Below are 17,569 nucleotides of genomic sequence, written 5' to 3' on the forward strand. Positions count from 1 at the left end.
AAATTCATGCCCCTTGAGTCAGTGATGTTGTCTAACCATCTCTGTCGCTTTCTTCTCCTTTTGCCTACCCTGTCTTTCCCAGCATCAGGGTCTTTTTCAGTGAGTTGGCTCTTCACATCAGGTAGCCAAAGTATTGGAGCTTCAGCTTCAGCATGAATTCTTCCAATGAATATTCAGGACTTATTTCCTTTAGGATTGACTGCTTTGATCTCCTTTCAGTCTAAGAGAGTCTTCTCCAGTACCACATTTTGAAAGCATCAATTCTTTGGTGCTCAGCCTTCTTTATGGTACAACTCTCACATCCATACATGACTAACTGGAAAAAACATAGCTCTGACTATATGGACCTTCTTCAGCAAAACAATGTCTCTGCTTTTTAATATGCTGTCCCAGTTTGTCATAGCTTTTCTTCCAAGGAGCAAGTGTCTTTTTATTTCATGGCTGCAGTCACTATCCATAGTGATTCTGGACCCAAGAAAATAAAATCTGTCACTGTTTCCACTTTTTACCCTTCTATTTGCCATGAAGTGATCAGGCTGGATGCCATGATCTTTCTTTAGGACCCCATGGACTATACAGTCCATAGGCCACAATACTGGAGTGGGTAGACTTTCCCTTCTCCAAGGGATCTTCCCAACCCAGGGATCAAACCTAGGTCTCCCACATTGCAGGCAGATTCTTTATCAGCTGAGCCACAAGGGAAGCCATGATCTTGTTTTTTTTTAATATTGAGTTTCAAGCCAACTTTTTTGCTCTCCTTGTTCATCTTTATCGAGATGATCTTTATTTAGCTCCTCTTCACTTTCTGCCATTAGAATGGTATCATCTATGTATCTAAGGTTGTTGATATTTCTCCTCTAGAGGCAACCATTTTTCTAAACTTTTTTTAGTGTAGATTTGTTTTGCCAAGTCTAAAACTTCATGTAAAAGGAACTATGCTGTTTGATTTCTCTTATTTGCAGCTTTTGTGAGATTCACCCACATGGCTTCATGTAGCCAAAGTTTGTCCCTTTTTATTATTGACTATTAACTATTGCCCATGGAGGAGGGCATGGCAACCCACTCCAGTATTCTTGCCTGTAGAAGAATCCCATGGACAGAGGAGCCTGGTGGGCTACAGTCCATAGGGTCCCAAAGAGTCGGACACGACTGAAGCGACTTAGCGCGCAGTAAGTATTACTTTGTAAAAAATACCAAAATTAGTTATCCATTCTCTTCTTGATTGACATCAGATTGTGATATTGTGAATATTGTGGCTTTGATCACTCCTTTACACAACTTTGGGTGGCCACATGTTTTCATCCTCTTAGATAAATACCTAAAAGTGCAGCTGCTAGATCATAAGGTTGGTGTGTGCTGAGTTTTGTAGAAAAGTACCAAATATTTACCAAATTAGTTTCATTATCTTTATAATCCCATCATGATTATGAGAGAATTCTAGGGGCTCCACATCCATGCCAACATTTGATGTCAGAGTTTTAAATTTGAGCCATTGTACTTTGTATCAGATAGGGTATCTCTCTGTGGTTTTAACTCCTGATAACTAGTGATATTGAGCACATTTTCATGTACTTATTGGCAGTTCTGTATGTTCCTTTAAAGTTCCTGTACCAATCATTTGTCTGTTTGTTTTTTTTTAAGTGAGTTGTCTTTTCAATGTTGTCATAGAGGTTTTTTAATGATTCTGCAAATAAGTCATTTGGCAGGTATATGTCTTATGGATATTTTCCCTAGTTTATGATTTGTCTTTTTTCTAAATAGTGTTTTTGATGAGTTGATATGTTGAATTTTGATAAAGCCTAATATATTGATTTTTTTCTCTTTTGTGATTGTTGCTCTTTGTATCCTAGGAAATCCCTACCTTCCCCTAGGTTGCAGAGATATAATCCTACATTTTATTCTAAAAATTTTTTAGCTTTAGCTTTAATGTTTATTTTTGTGTCCATCTTGAATTAATTTTTATGTGTGGTATTAGGTAGGGTTGAGGTACATTATTTTTCCATATGAAAATGTAGCTCTTCCCCATACCATCTGTTGAAATATTTCTTTTCGCCATTGAGTTGCTTTGGCACATTTGTGGGTCTGTTTCCAGACCCTCTGTTTGGTCCCACTGACCTGCATATCTGTCTTCACATATATATCAGACTGTCTTCACATATATATCATTTTTATTACTATAGCATTGTGGTAATTCTTGAAATTTTATAAGACTTCCATCTTTAGTCTTGAGATAATTTATCTATTCTTGGGCAGTTGAATTTTCATTTAATTTTTAGACTTATTTTATCAGTTTCTATAAAAATGCTGCTGGTATTTTTAAATAGGATTTCATTGAATCTACAGATCAGTTTTGGGAGAACTGACCATGATAGTGACTCTCTGAATCCTTAAACATGGTATATTGCTCCATTTGCTCAGGTAGGTCTTCTCTAATTTCTCTCAACAAAGTTTTATGTTTCAGTGTAGAAAATCTTGGTATTTCTTACTGAATTTATTCATAAGTATTTTTTCCAAAGTCATTGTAAATTGATTTAGTTTAATTGCACTTTCCGACTGTTTACTGCTAATATATACAGACACAAATGATTCTTTGTATATTAGCCTTGTAACTTGCAGTCTTGCTAAATGCATTTATTTGTTATAGAGTTCTTAGAATTTTCTGTTCTGACATTCATGTCATCTGCAAAAAGAGAAGCTTTTCCTTTTCAACCTTTTTCCCTTATTTCACTGGCTAGGATCTATCCAAGTATTCAGACTGAATATGCTTACCTTGGTCCTAATTTTAGGGGAAAGCAGTTTAACATTATACCATAAAGTCTGATGATAGGTATAGGATATTTTAATATAAATTTACCGGCACTGAGGTGCCTGGGTTGAGGTCATGGAAGGGTGAGGCTGTTTCAGTGTTGACTTTTCCAGTTGGTTCTCTATGCTGCCTGAGGCGCTAGAGCCAATTACCTACCAGGCAGGCATTGGAAAGCTCCAAGGCATCTCAGCTGGTCCACAGCCCCAGCACCCTCTGGCTGTGTCATGGTTCAGCTCACTACTGTCCTTTACAAGGCCTACCATCAGTTCAGTTCAGTTCAGTTCAGTCGCTCAGTCGTGTCTGACTCTTTGCGACCCCATGAATCGCAGCACGCCAGGCCTCCCTGTCCATCACCATCTCCCGGAGTTCACACAAACTCACGTCCATCGAGTCGGTGATGCCATCCGGCCATCTCATCCTCTGTCATCCCCTTCTCCTCCTGCCCCCAATCCCTCCCAGCATCAGAGTCTTTTCCAATGAGTCAACTCTTCGCATGAGGTGCCTAAAGTACTGGAGTTTCAGCTTTAGCATCATTCCTTCCAAAGAACACCCAGGGCTAATCTCCTTTAGAATGGACTGGTTGGATCTCCTTGCAGTCCAAGGGACTCTCAAGAGTCTTCTCCAACACCACAGTTCAAAAGCATCAAGTCTTCGGCGCTCAGCTTTCTTCACAGTCCAACTCTCACATCCATACATGACCACAGGAAAAACCATAGCCTTGACTAGATGGACCTTTGTTGGCAAAGTAATGTCTCTGCTTTTGAATATGCTATCTAGGTTGGTCATAGCTTTTCTTCCAAGGAGTAAGCGTCTTTTAATTTCATGGCTGCAGTCACCATCTGCAGTGATTTTGGAGCCCCCCAAAATAAAGTCAGCCACTGTTTCCACTGTTTCCTCATCTGTTTGCCATGAAGTGATGGGACCAGATGCCATGATCTTCGTTTTCTGAATGTTGAGCTTTAAGCCAACTTTTTCACTCTCCTGGAGGCCACTTAACCATCCGCCTTGCCCTGGGTGGCTGTACCAAATGGCCTTTTTACCACATTGTGGCTTCCCTCAACAAGTGTCCCAAGGATGGCCATTTCATGGAGCAGCTGGGCTCCTATCATCCAATGTCCAATAGTTACGGAAAGAAACTCATTGCTCTCAACCTGGACCAGATCTGGCATTGTATTGGTTGTGGAGCCCACCTCTCTAAGCCTGTGGAAAAGTTTCTGGGTCTTTCTGGCTCTTTCCCTCAGCATCTAACAGTGGTCACAAATGCTGAGAGGTTGTGACAGAAACAGGCATGAGAAGTCCTCTTCAGTTCAGTTCAGTTCAGTCTCTCAGTCGTGTCTGACTGTTTGTGACCCCATGAATCGCAGCACGCCAGGCCTCCCTGTCCATCACCAACTCCTTAGCTGCTCAGCAAACAGATACAGAAGCTACAGAAACAAGAGAATTGACTTCAGTGAACATAGCAGTGGGAATAAGGTTGAAGTCCTCTTAAAATATTTGTGCAAAGTTCTTAGTTTTATTATATTTAGAGGTCTATAAATAGAATTAAGTAAAAAAGTTATAATAATATTGTCTATTTAATTTTTTAACAGTTATAGTACTACTCAAATTTTCTGTTATTTAACATCAATTTTGAGGACTTCCCTGGTGGCTCAATGGCTAAGACTTCTCACTCCCAATGCAGGGGGCCCAGGTTCCATCCCTGATCGGGGGACTAGATCCCACATGCTGCAACTAAGAGTTTGCATGCCACAACTAAGACCCTATGCAGCCAAATAAGTAAAAATAAATATTTTTTAAAATAGGTCAATTTTTATAATTTTATTTTTGTTTTTTGGAATTTGTCCACTTTGTCTATATTTGCCAATTTATTTGCATAGTATAAGTTTATCAATAATATTATTCTTTTCATGAAACTAATTGTTGATTTTGTTGATCCTATCTACCATCTATGTGTTTTGGTCTTTATTATGATCTTCCTTCTAATTCATTTGTGTTTATTTTGCTAATTTTTTCTCCCCCTTTGAAATGGATGCTTGGCTTATGAATTTTTGGTCCTTTTTATTTTCTCATTATGCACTGAAAGCAATAAAACTCCCTCTAACTATTGCTTTTACTATATCCCACAAGTTTTGATAGGAAATATTTTGGTTCTTTTAGTTCAAGATCTTTTATTATTTGTTTTGATTTTTCTTTCACTCGAGTTATTTATTTCATCTTATTTTCCATAGGGAAACCTGATAGCTCAGGTGATTTTTCCTATTGACTTTACTTACATTTTTGAACATTTAACTATGAAAATATATCTATAAATGTACACAGAATAATATAATGAATCCCCATGTACCCATCTTTTATGACTACCCAGTCATGTCCAAACTTGTTTTTTCTTGCCTTATGCTACTTCAGCCTCCTATATTATTTTGGAGCAAATCCTATGGTTATTTGTATGGGTTAAATTTTTTAACTATATGGGAATTTGCTAGTTATCTGTCTGACTTGTTTCTTTAGAGAACATTGTAAGTTCATCATTTGAAATTTCTTGTGGTACTCTTTACGTCCCAAAATGTAAGAAATATTTTGTTAATGTCCCATGCATACTAAAAGCATTTTGTATTCTGCAGCTCTTGAAAGTGTAATTCTACATGTCAAATAGATGAAGTTTGTCAAAAATACATTGAAATTTTTAATGTCTCCAACTCACATTTGACCTGATCATTAGGAAGTAATTCTCTTTATCACCAGTAAATGCTTCTACCTCTCATATTAACAGAGCTACGTCAGTTTTCTGGTGATTATAATTTTCATAGTGTATTTCTTACCTTCAAAATTTCATCTTTTCTGTATCTTTACACGTAGGAAAGCTTTTATAAATAGTATATTGTTGAATCTTGTATTCAGTCTGCCAATTTATTGCTTTTAACTGAAGCATCTGGTGTCTTTACATTCAATTTAATTAGTGACACATTTAGGTTTAAATCTACTCATCTCATCTTGTGCTTCTTTACTTGTTTTACATCTGCTCCTCTCGCCCCCTGCCTTGTTTATTGCCTTCTTTTGGATTCTTTTTCAAATCGATTTTTCAAAATATATCAAGAATTCAACCCCTTCTCACCACCCCCACTGCTGCTGTCCCGCCCAGACCATCTCCTCCTTCCTCTGGGTGAGGCGGTGGCCTCCTGACTCATCTCCCTGCTTCTGTCCTTCCTCCCACTCCCTGCCCTCCCCCGGCCATCTGCTCACTAAGCAGCAGCCAAAGTGAGCCTCTTAGCATGTCAGCTAGTTTCCGCTCCCTACAAAACCTGCCTTGGCTCCTGTGTAGAGTGAGCGCTGTCCATGGTGCTTAGGGGACCGTCATGGCCTGCGGGCCTCAGTGCTGCCCAACAGCCCTTGCTCCGTGTGCTTGAGACACGTGACCACCTGCAGGTCCTCTGACAGTACAGAGCCCCCCCCTCCTCCCCCAGGGCTGGACATTCTCACCCCGCAATGCACATGGTTTCCCTCTTCCGCGCGCTTGTTCCAAAATCACTTTTTCCGTGAGGTCTGCCCTGGCCACCCCTCGCCCTCCACCTGCTCTTGACCCTGTCCTGTTCTCGTAGGAGTCAGCTCCCTCTGTCACCCTGTACAGTCCGCCAGTTATGGTGCCATGTATTGTGTCTCTGCCTCTGTTAGAAAAGAAGCCCCTGGGGCGGGGGTGGGGGAGGCTCTCTGCCCTTTTGTTTAGGAACATATCAAGGCCCTGAAACAGAGCCTGACCCAGGGTAGGCACTCAGAAGTTACTGGTGAAGAAATGTGGGAATTTCATTTTTCTCTTATAATTATTTGAAAGTTACATGCACTTATGTCTCTTATTTTAATGTTACCATGGAAACGACAGTGTGCATACTTAACTACTCAAAGTCTCAAGTTAACCAATGCTATTACCTTCCTTCTGGGCTTTACAATGACCTGTGAACACTTTTAAGATACTCCATTTACTTTAAGTTTTATTTTTTGTGTGTTTTTTGTTTGTGGGGTAGGGAGTGTTTACTTTTTGAGGAAGAGGCAGGATGAAACTATGAAAATGCAGTTGTTTTGTGGGAAACTGGATCCAGTATTTGAAGTGTGTGACTGAGACATGGGCCTCGAATTCGCCTTTTGATAGAAATCAGGTGTTTCTCAGTTCACTGGCTTCACACATTCATGAGCATGATGAGGGCCTTCAGTGGCTTCCAAAGACAACTGGTTCCAGGTGAGTGACATAAAAATACCTCTGATATTTGTAGATCCCGCACTCACAAGTTTCCCTTTGAGAAGCCTGGGCTGTTCCTCAGGAATGAATGTTGTACCAGTCCCTGGTCTTTCTGAAGCCCCCACCCAGGGGTGAGCACCCCTCCCAAGTGGTCCTCAGCCTCCCTGAGGACTACTGCACTTAGCATCTGATCACAATGTGGCATTTGCAGAAGCCTGGCATGAGTGTGGGAGTGATTTCAGTGAGCCTGGGAGGTGTAAATGGAAGTTTAAAATCCTCATCAGAGGAACAATTCGAATAGTGTTAAAGCCAGGACGGCTTCTGGGCTTTTCCGCCCCCAGGCTGTCCGAGCACAAAGGCTAAAGGATGCAGGCCTGACACCCACACATCACGCCTGTGCCTCTCAGGGCCTCGGTCCAGCTGTGGGGATCACATGCCATAGGCAGGCAGCAGTCAGCCTCTGCGTCCTGTCTCAGGAAGCACCATCTTGCTGGGGTTATGCTTTCTGTTGGGCTGGGTTTCAAAACTCACAGTGAGCAGCACATGCCAAAGATATGCCACTGACAGTGCTCGTGCACGCCACCGTCAAGGACCTCAGCAGTGGCCGGACTCTGGCCCTCTCCTCTAGGGAAGCGGCTGCTGTCCTCCTGGAGAGCAGATAATCCGCCCGAGTTGCCCAGGAAATAGGGCTCCCTGTGTTGCTCTATCAGGATGACTCTAGGACCCTCTGAAGTTGTGGTGGACTGTTGGGGTGGTCCAGGGACCTAGAGCAACCCTGGCAAACCTTCCCCTCCTCTCTGGTTAGGTCTGTATTCAACCACATTCCTCACTTCTCCACTTTACAGTAAGGATGCTGGTTATGGAGCTGGAAGAGAATGGCTGGAGCAGTGGCCTCTCATACCATGCAATCCTCATCATTTGCCCCAAAGCTGCCCCTCCCCCTCCTGCACCTGTTCTGTAGTACAGGGGCTTGCCCACCTTCTCCCGAGGCTCAGCCTTTATTGGCTCTTCCTTAACCAATTATCAGCTCCTTGAAATTCTCCTTTCTTGTAGCTTCTTGGGCAAATCATCACTTTCTGCAGAGATGCTCTCATTTATTTTTTATCACAAAAATAATAGGAATTTTCTAGCCAGTGAAGCAATGAAAAGAATTTTTAAAATGTTATTGATGCCCCCCAATTTATACTTCCCTTCACTAATAAATATTGTGTATAAATTACTAGCTACACCTGTGCACCTATTTATAGATATAGAAGAGCCTTTTGCACTTGTTTCTACAACCAGATGTCAATGGTTCCATGCAATCCATATTACTGTGACGCTTCCTTTCTTCAGCAAACTGTGTGTTATGGGTGTCCTTCCAGATCAACAAATCAAGTCTGATTTATCTTTTCTAAATACATGAATCCATCCAGCTTATCCAGCTATTCTCTGTTGAGAAGCTTTCTGATTTTCTCATTTTCTGCCACTTCAGAAGTCTTTATTAAGTGTCATTGAACACTTTCTAATATACTACTAGTTTTTATTTCTTTAAGATACATTTCCCAAAATGGGATCACTGAGTCAACAAGCTCTTTATTTTGAACTTGAATTGCTATTTTCAAATGACTTTCCCAAAAGGGCTTAGAAATTTACATTCCTACGAAAAATGCAAAAGCATAGAGAGTTCCCTCAATCCCTTTGTGTCTGGATGTCATCACCAGCTTCTTCGCCAGTCTGTCTGAAAATGATATGGTTTTGGAAATTTGCATTGTTTGTTCATGATTACTGCTCAGAGTGAGCATCTTTTTTATGCATTCTTGGCTTTCTGGATTTTTTTTCCTATAAATTGCCTCTTCATGTCTTTTGCCTGAGTTTCTGTTGAGTCATTTGCCTTTATCTTAAGACTTTATTTAAAGGGAGGTTAGCACTTTACTGAAATATGTGTTACAGCTCTTTTTGTGTTGTTTGTTTTGTCATATTTTGAAATATTATCCTGTTAAGTATTTTTTATTATTTTCTTTATAATTACTGAGTATCTTGCATTGTTTAAAAAGGTCTTCCTCATGTCAGAGTCATACAGCTGTTTAATATTTGAATACATTTTCTTGTGGTATGTTTACAGTTACATGTCTTACATTTATATCTTTAATTTACCAGGAATTTACTTCTGTGTATGGGTGGGGTAGGGTGAAAGTTTGTTTTCTGTCCGATTCATTTACTAAGTAAACTGTTCTTTTCCCTGAGAGCTAAGGGCCAGTTGGGTGTACATTGGTATCATAATGTATTGATTAGCACACCTTTATGGTAAAGCAAACCCTCCCTATTATTCTGTTCTTTGGTTTTCTTGTCTGCTTTTAAAAATGGATGTAAAGCGCTTAGGAAAGTGCCTCATTTTTTTGTGGAAAATATTAAACCTCTATAAGTGTATACAGAACAGTAGTGTAATGAATGCCCATAGATTCAGCACCTGGTGTCTGTAATTATCAAGTTGTGTCCAGTTCTTGGTATTCTTCTATACCCTCACCCACTGCCACTTCAGCCATAAGTATAAAAAACGTTCACTGTGTTTATTCATGTTACTACTATTCTTATCTGTTCATACTTTATATTTCAAAATAATTGCATTCAGTTCCCCAAAATACGACATTGGAATTCTGGTTGACATTGTATTTCAGTTTTGCATTTGTTTTGAAGCAGCATTTTTATGATGTCATCGTCCCCTGGGAGGCATGGTCAGTGTTTGTGTGCTGTCCTGTCCCCGTATCCCTGGCTTCCTATCCTCCTCTGGATGGCTGGGTCTGGAGGGGCCGTGCGTGTCTCTTCTTGAGTCCTCCTTCTTTTAGATGCTGAGCTTTGAGTTCTGAGTTCTTTTTCTGAGAGAACCCAGACAGCATCCATCTACAGTTGACTCCCAAGGTGACAGTTCCAGTTATGACTCTTAAATCATTCAGCAGACAGTGGTTGACCATTCAGCATGCCCTGGACAGACAGCAGTGAATCAAACAGATGTGACCTCTGGTCCCTGATGAGCCAAGGTCACACTCAGAACAGTGAGCAAGAGGCTGCCCTGATGTGGTCAGTGCAGCCCAGGAAGGCTTCCTGGAAGAAGCAGTATTTAAGATGAATTCTGAAGGACCAATAGGAATGAGCCAGGTAGTGGAGCAGAACATGAAAGCTGTGCAAGAGGAGGCAGAAGTTGGGAGGAACTTCGAGAAAAAGCAGATCCTGTTTTTTGGGACTCAGAGAATGAGTAGCCCATGTTGATTGAGTCTGGGGATGTGGGTGGGGGTCACAAAGAGCTGGAATGTGCTGGGTTCAGGGGAGGGAGTACCAGCAGATGTTGTCATCACCATCATCAAGACCCATCCACTCTGCCCTGGACTCTGTGCTGAACCCTTTGGATGTATCCTATTTCATCCTCAGCAGTCAAATGAGATGAGATATAAAGAAGGCGTGAATGCTCTGTCACTTCAGTCGTGTCCGACTGTTTGCCACCCTATGGACTGTGGCTTGCCGGGCTTCTCAGTCCATGGGATTCTCCAGGCAAGTATATTGGAGTGGGTTGCCATGTCTTCCTCCAGAGGATCTTCCCGACCCAAGGACTGAACCCTCAAGAAGAAGGCAGGGCTCCGATAAATCACCCACTTGGCCACGTTTACTCAGCCATCAGGATCCTGAGTCAGGATTGAAACTCGGATGCCAGAGCCCACCAAGGCGTGCTGAGACACCAAGCAAGTGACACTTCTTGGTTTTGGCTGCTGAATGCAGAGGAGTTAGTGATCCTGCTCATGGTCAAGGGGAGGATTCTGGGCTGCCATTTGGGTGGGATTTTTACAAGCACAGCAGAACACAAAAACTGATACCCAAAGGAAAATACAGCCAAGAAAATGGGATGCGACCCCAGAAACAAGTATTCTATGGGAAAAGGCACTGGAAGAAATGCTTAGAAGTGGTGGAAGGGAAGGCAGAAAAAGGCAGAAAACAGCCATTGGACCACACCTAGCTTTATTAGTACAGCATTTCCCCATAATGTGTTATGTGGTTACATGAGGCAGTAAGGAGGTCATCTTTATAAAGTCAGCATGTCAACAGCATGCCTGTTGGATGTGCCACAGAACTTCCCAGAGTGAGTTTCCAGGTAGTGGGTGCACACTGCAAGACTCACTTTTTGGCTCTTTTAGCCATATGTCATGAACAGCTTTCTACCCTGAACTGTGTGTTTTGGTTAGTTTACTAAGCTGAAGTTTCACCACTGAATTGATCCTCCCTTTGATGTAAGGGTGAAACCCAGCATAAGGCAAAGCAAGTTAAACTCGGACACAGGACAAGTTATCTTGCAACCCCTTGGGCCAGACTGGACCTCTCTCTCTCAGCCTCATTTCCTCACAGTTATCTCTGCTGCTACTGCTTCTGCTAAGTCACTTCAGTCATGTCCGACTCTGTGCGACCCCATAGATGGCAGCCCACCAGCCTCCCCCATCCCTGGGATTCTCCAGGCAAGAACACTGGAGTGGGTTGCGATTTCCTTCTCCAATGCATGAAAGTGAAAAGTGAAAGTCAAGTCGCTCAGTCCTGTCCGACTCTTAGCAACCCCATGGACTACAGCCTACCAGGCTCCTCCATCGATGGGATTTTCCAGGCAAGAGTACTGGAGTGGGGTGCCATTGCCTTCTCCCACAGTTATCTCTAGCCCAGAGTAAATATCAAGTCCACAGGCCCAGAGCCATCAGGAGCTTTTTGTGGCATTTCTGCTGTTTAAAATATTCCATTGAATCCAGGTATTCAGTGTGTCTGAGTGGTTGAGAAAAGAAAGAAGAAAAAGAAAGATAGCACTAAGTCGTGTCCGACTCTTATGATCCCATGAAATGTAGCCTGCCAGGCTCCTCTGTCCATAGGATTCTCCAGGCAAGGGTACTGGAGTGGGTTGCCATTCCCTTCTCCAGGGGAACTTCCCGACCCAGGAATTGAACCCAGGTCTCCCACATTGCAGGCAGATTCTTTACCAACTGAGCTATGTGGGAAACAAATGAATGTAAAAACATAGGGGCATGGAGTGAGGAAGGGGCTGAGGTGATGCTAAGTCTGTTTTGTTTTTTTTGTCTTTTGGGTTTTTTTTTTAATGTAATTTTTAATGTCGGAGAAGAAATTCCAGAAAGTTAGGAGAAGAGAACTTGGCCTGCCCTGGGCTCTCCTCCTTCTGCTCCCAAAAGGACTAGAGCATGTTTGAGAAGGGTTACTCTATGTGATGATGTAGTGATAGGTACTTTTTTATTGGGAATAATTTCCTATCTTTATCTTTTTAAATAGACTTTATTTTTAGGGCAGTCACAGCAAATTGAAGATATTTTCTATATACCCCCATGCCCCACACATGCATAGGGGCCCTGTTACCAACATCCCCCCCTAGAGCAGTGTATTTGTTACAATTAATGAACCTACACTGACACCTGATCACCCCCAGTACATACGTAGTTCGCATGAGGGTTCATTCTTTGTGGCGTCCATCTGGTGGTTTTGGAGAAATGTAAGATGACATGTATAGCCCCTGACCTATACATGTACATGTATAGAGTATCATACAGAATCATTTCATTGCCCTAAAATCCTCTGTGCTCCACCTCTCTGTCCCTCCTTGCCTCCTAACCCCTGGAAACCACTGATCTTTTCATTGTCTGGGTAGTTTGTCTCTTCTAGAAATTCACACAGTTGAAATTATACAAGATGTAGACTTTCCCGATTGGCTTCTTTCACATAGTAAGATACATTTAAGGTTCCTTCCTGTGTTTTTGTACCTTTATACCTCATTTCTTTTTTGCACTTAATAATTTTCCCTTGTCTGGATGCACCATTGTTTATCCAGTCACCTCTGTAGAACATAGACATCTTGGTTGCTTCTAAGTTTTGGCAGTTATGAATAAGCTGCTATAAATATCTGTGTGCTTATCTTCTTTAAAATACAAAATCAAAATACATCTCCCAACTTCTGATTATGGAAAGCCTCTAGGAATGTAAAGGGGGAAATTTTCCTTAGGGAAGAATAAAAACAGACATGAGCCAACTGCATTTGGCTACCACATCAAATAGTAACAGTATTTAAATTGATAAATCAATTTCTGGAGCTTGAATTCCACAGCTCAGTCAAATTATGCCACAGACGTTTGATCCCAGTAGTCCTGAGCCACCCCGTCACTGAAACCCTTAAAGAGATAACCTTGCCAGTTAGGAAGAAAAGGGGATCTTGGAGCCAGTCCTCATTATGTTTTATATTTATATATTTAAAAATTTTTACCTTTGACATCACCATGACTTGACCTAGGAACTGCTGTATTCTGCTCCAGTGCAGAAGGCATCAACTTGCACTGAGCTTGAACTGTCCATGGACCTTTCTGCCCTTTCTTTCATCATTATCCTCCACACAGACCCTTCGAATCTCACTCTGTGTGATGACAGCAAGCCCTTGAGTGCAATCCCATGTGGGAGATGAGGATACCAAGTTTTAGAAAGCCTATGTGTGCTGCCCAGAGTCATGTAGAGCAATCCCACGTGGGAGATGAGGATACCAAGTTTTAGAAAGCCTACATGTCCTGCCCAGAGTCATGTAGAGCAATCCCACGTGGGAGATGAGGATACCAAGCTTTAGAAAGCCTATGTGTCCTGCCCAGAGTCATGTAGAGCAATCCCATGTGGGAGATGAGGATACCAAGTTTTAGAAAGCCTATGTGTGCTGCCCAGAGTCATGTAGAGCAATCCCACGTGGGAGATGAGGATACCAAGTTTTAGAAAGCCTATGTGTCCTGCCCAGAGTCATGTAGATCAGAAATGACAGTGTTGGGATTTAACTCAGGTCACCTCCTCCAAGCCCACTGTGCTGCCCCTTTGCAGGAAACACACTTGACCCCATGTCATCTCATGTGATTACTGCATTGTGAGCTTCAGGAAATAAAATCCCCCAGCACACACTGAAGAATGGACTGAGTTAGCATTGGTAGGCTTGCTGGAATGTAGACATTTCATAATCAGATACATAGAGGCTATTTGGAGCCTGGGAAGTGGACAGATGGACTCTCACAAGCAAAGCATTGACAGAAGTCCACAGCAGGATAATGAGAGAAGACAGAGAACCAGCACGAAAAGTGGAAGATGGGGACCTGGAGGAGAAAAGAATACAATACCGCGACAGAGACAAGGATTTGAAGTACAAGATAATCTGTCAGTTAGGCTGCTACAACAAAACACCACAAACAGGGGGACTTAAACAGTAGAAATGTGTTTCATACAGTCTGGAGACTGGAAGTCCGAGATTAGGGACCAGCATGGCTGGGTTCCAGTGAGGGCTGTCTTCCTGACTTGCTGACGGTCACCTTCTTGCTGTGTCCTCATGAGGCAGAAAGAGATCATCTCCCTCATGTCTCTTCTTATAAGGGCATTCACAGGTCATGAAGGTCATAATTGCCTTCTAAAGGCCCCACCTCCTACTGTCATCACGATGCACTTTAGGACATCAACATGTGAACTTAGGGAGATACAAACATTCACTCCCTGATAGGGATCATCAGTATCATGGGAGAGTGAAGGGAAAATATGAGACTCAATGGGAGGAATGAGGGTAGAAAGCAAAGGGTGGAGGGCCTCGTGCGCACGAAGAGGAAAGTGGTGGGGCAGGTGTAGGCAACAAGGTCGAGAGATCAGGTGATGGATGGAAGGCTGGAACGGGACAGAGCTTTAGAGGAGGCCTTGTGGTCCAGGGAGGCAGTGAACTGTGCTGACAGCAGGGTGCTGTGATCCTAGGGGAGGCATGGGAGCTGGTTCCTGACAGGAATGCGAATGAGACGGGATTAAGGGTCCAGGAAGCAGGGGATTAAAGTCTGAAAGTAAAGAATGAAAATAAGACCCCATTTTAGCTATATTATTTTTTTCTCCAGGCACCATATGGAATGCCCTTGAAGGTATACCAGGTGTCAGATCTGCTATGTTGTTTTAACTTTAAAAGAAAAAGCATGGAAAGGCCACACTCTGCAAGCCTTGTCTTCAGCTCTTTGCTCTGAGCACTTGACGCCTTCCCTGCTAGTCTAAATTCAAGCTTCTACAGTAACGAGACCAATGGTGACTGTAGCCAGTTGCCAGCATGTCCTGGGCATTGAACTTCCTTGCTGTTACCTCTTCCTTCTCACGACACTCAGTGTCTATGTTAGGACACAAGCCAGGCCCGAGAGTCCATGCTGTTTTGCTAACCTATGGGCATCACAGTTATGAATTTCAATTACCTATTTACCCAATAAACTAAATATTCGTCCTTATTCGACACTCTCTAGGTGTCTGTGTGCCAGACTCTGGTTTCCAGTGAAGGTTAACAAACAGACATGGCCCAGCCTGCCCTGGAGCCTCCAGTACAATGAAGGATAAAGATACTAACATGTGCACATGTATCCACTGCAATTAATGTGAAGCACAGTAAAGGAGAAAAGTGAGTTCTAAGAGAAAATGCAGATGGGACTTAATAGGTACATTAACCAGCAGAAGCATCTAGGCAAGCAACATAGGACTTGAGAATGTGTGTGAATCAGTGCAGGAAAAGTTGCAAAGGAGGAAGAATGTGTAGAGGATCTGAGGGGAGACACTAAGGGGGACAGGAGTGAAATGATGGAAGGAAAAAGTGTAAGGGAAAACTTGGAGGGGTAAGGTGGGGGCCAGAAGTCTTCTGCCCCTGGGACATGGAAAGGAGCTTCTATTTTGATTCCGTAGGTAGGAAGAGGCCACCTTAGAATTTGAGGTGAGGGCAAAACATGCTCTGGTTTCAAACATCAGTAAAGTTCCTCTGTGGGGAATGGAATGGGGCTGGGAATAGAAGGGAGAAGTGGGGATCATCTCAGCTGCTCTGTGCCAGACACTGGGACATGGGGGTGAGGCAGAGGGATGAACCACCCTCTGCCAGGTGGGCTTCCAAGTGGGAAGTCTAGGAGGGCCAGGGTATTGTTCTGGTGATGAGAGGGTGATGGATTTGGGACCTGATGGGGAAGAGAATCTCTTCCAGGTGAGTGAGCCCTGGCACCCACCCAGTACCCTTGCAGGCTGTTCTGGGTGGCCTGTCCTACACGCTCCTCTCTCTACCTCCATTGGCCTCACCATTCTGATCACAGGCTTGATGCATGACTGTAAAGTGATGACTTTTGTTTCTTGATACAACACGATGAGGTAGGCTGAATGTATTTTTCTATTATTGTTGCCATTTTCCACCTTAGATTCAGGTAGCTCTTCCCAGAACCTGGTTCCCATCATGCAATGAGAACCATCCTCCTTTTGCAAACTGTTGACCCAGGGAGTCCTGCCAGTGCTGCCCCACCTCCAGCGTTCAAATTGACTCTGCAATGTGCTCATGGCTGGCGGGGGCAGTAACTTAATGCAGCGATTGGGACCGCCATTGCAGTGTCCTGCTGACTGTGGTCCTGCAAGAGCTGTGTCCTTGAGGGTACGTTCATGGGGAATGTGTGTTTTAGAAAGAGAGCTGGGTTCAGTTCTTGCCTCTTTTTTTGGAAGCAGAAATCATGGTTTAAGAGTTAAAGAACATGTAAGTAAGGGAATTATATGTAATAGTTTGGGGTAGAAAGGGAGTCTCAAAACCACTACAATTTTAAACCAAGTTTTCATGATTATAAATCTATGCAGTTAAAAAAAATCATATCCAAATGAAAAAGTTTCAAGTCTGCACATAGAAGAGCTGTTATCAGCTAATTAAAATCTGTATTTATTTGCTTTAGATTTCTAAAGCCTTTAACTGCTTTTATTTTTTAATGTTTTATCTTTAAATTTTTGTTAGAGTACAATTGATTTACAGTGTTGTGTAAGTTTCAGGTGCATAGCACAGTGATTCATAAATATATAATATGATATATAACTATATATCATTGTATATACATATTATAAAATATAATAATACATATTATTTTCCCTTATAGGTTATTACAAAATACTGATTATAGTTCTTTGTCCCATGTTTTGGTTTTTTTCTGGTGCTTCTCAAATATGATTGTTGATGAAGGTTCCTGTTGACATGGGGCAACATTCTATTTTCAGTTTTTGCGTTTTCCATTTAATGTAACAAAGCTGCATCTACCTTTCCCTTCCTTTTTCCTTACTTTTTTCCCGAGTTAAACTGTTAAAGATTTTTTAAAATATAAATGTATTTATTTTAATGAGAGGTTAATTACTTTACAGTGTTGTATTGGTTTTGCCATACATCAACATGAATCCGCCAAACTGTTAAAGATTAAAAAAAATATATATTACATTTTCTCCTACCTCTTTATCAAATTGTGTGTTGACTTTTTCAAGGATCTCTTTTATATTAGGCACTATTGTTCAATTCAAGAGTGTAATTCAGGAGGCAGGGACAATATTTCTATTGAGTTTTGAGAGTCCAGAGTAATGCAGGCATCATCCAGGAATAAAGTGGACAGGTGTTAGCCAGGCTTTGGAAAACACCATTGCAGAAACAGTATTTCCCAAGCCTGATGGAGGATCGATTACTGAGGGGGAGGGTGTAGACAGAGAACAGC

Source organism: Budorcas taxicolor, chromosome 21 (assembly GCF_023091745.1).
Source record: "Budorcas taxicolor isolate Tak-1 chromosome 21, Takin1.1, whole genome shotgun sequence".
In the NCBI taxonomy this organism is placed as follows: domain Eukaryota; kingdom Metazoa; phylum Chordata; class Mammalia; order Artiodactyla; family Bovidae; genus Budorcas; species Budorcas taxicolor.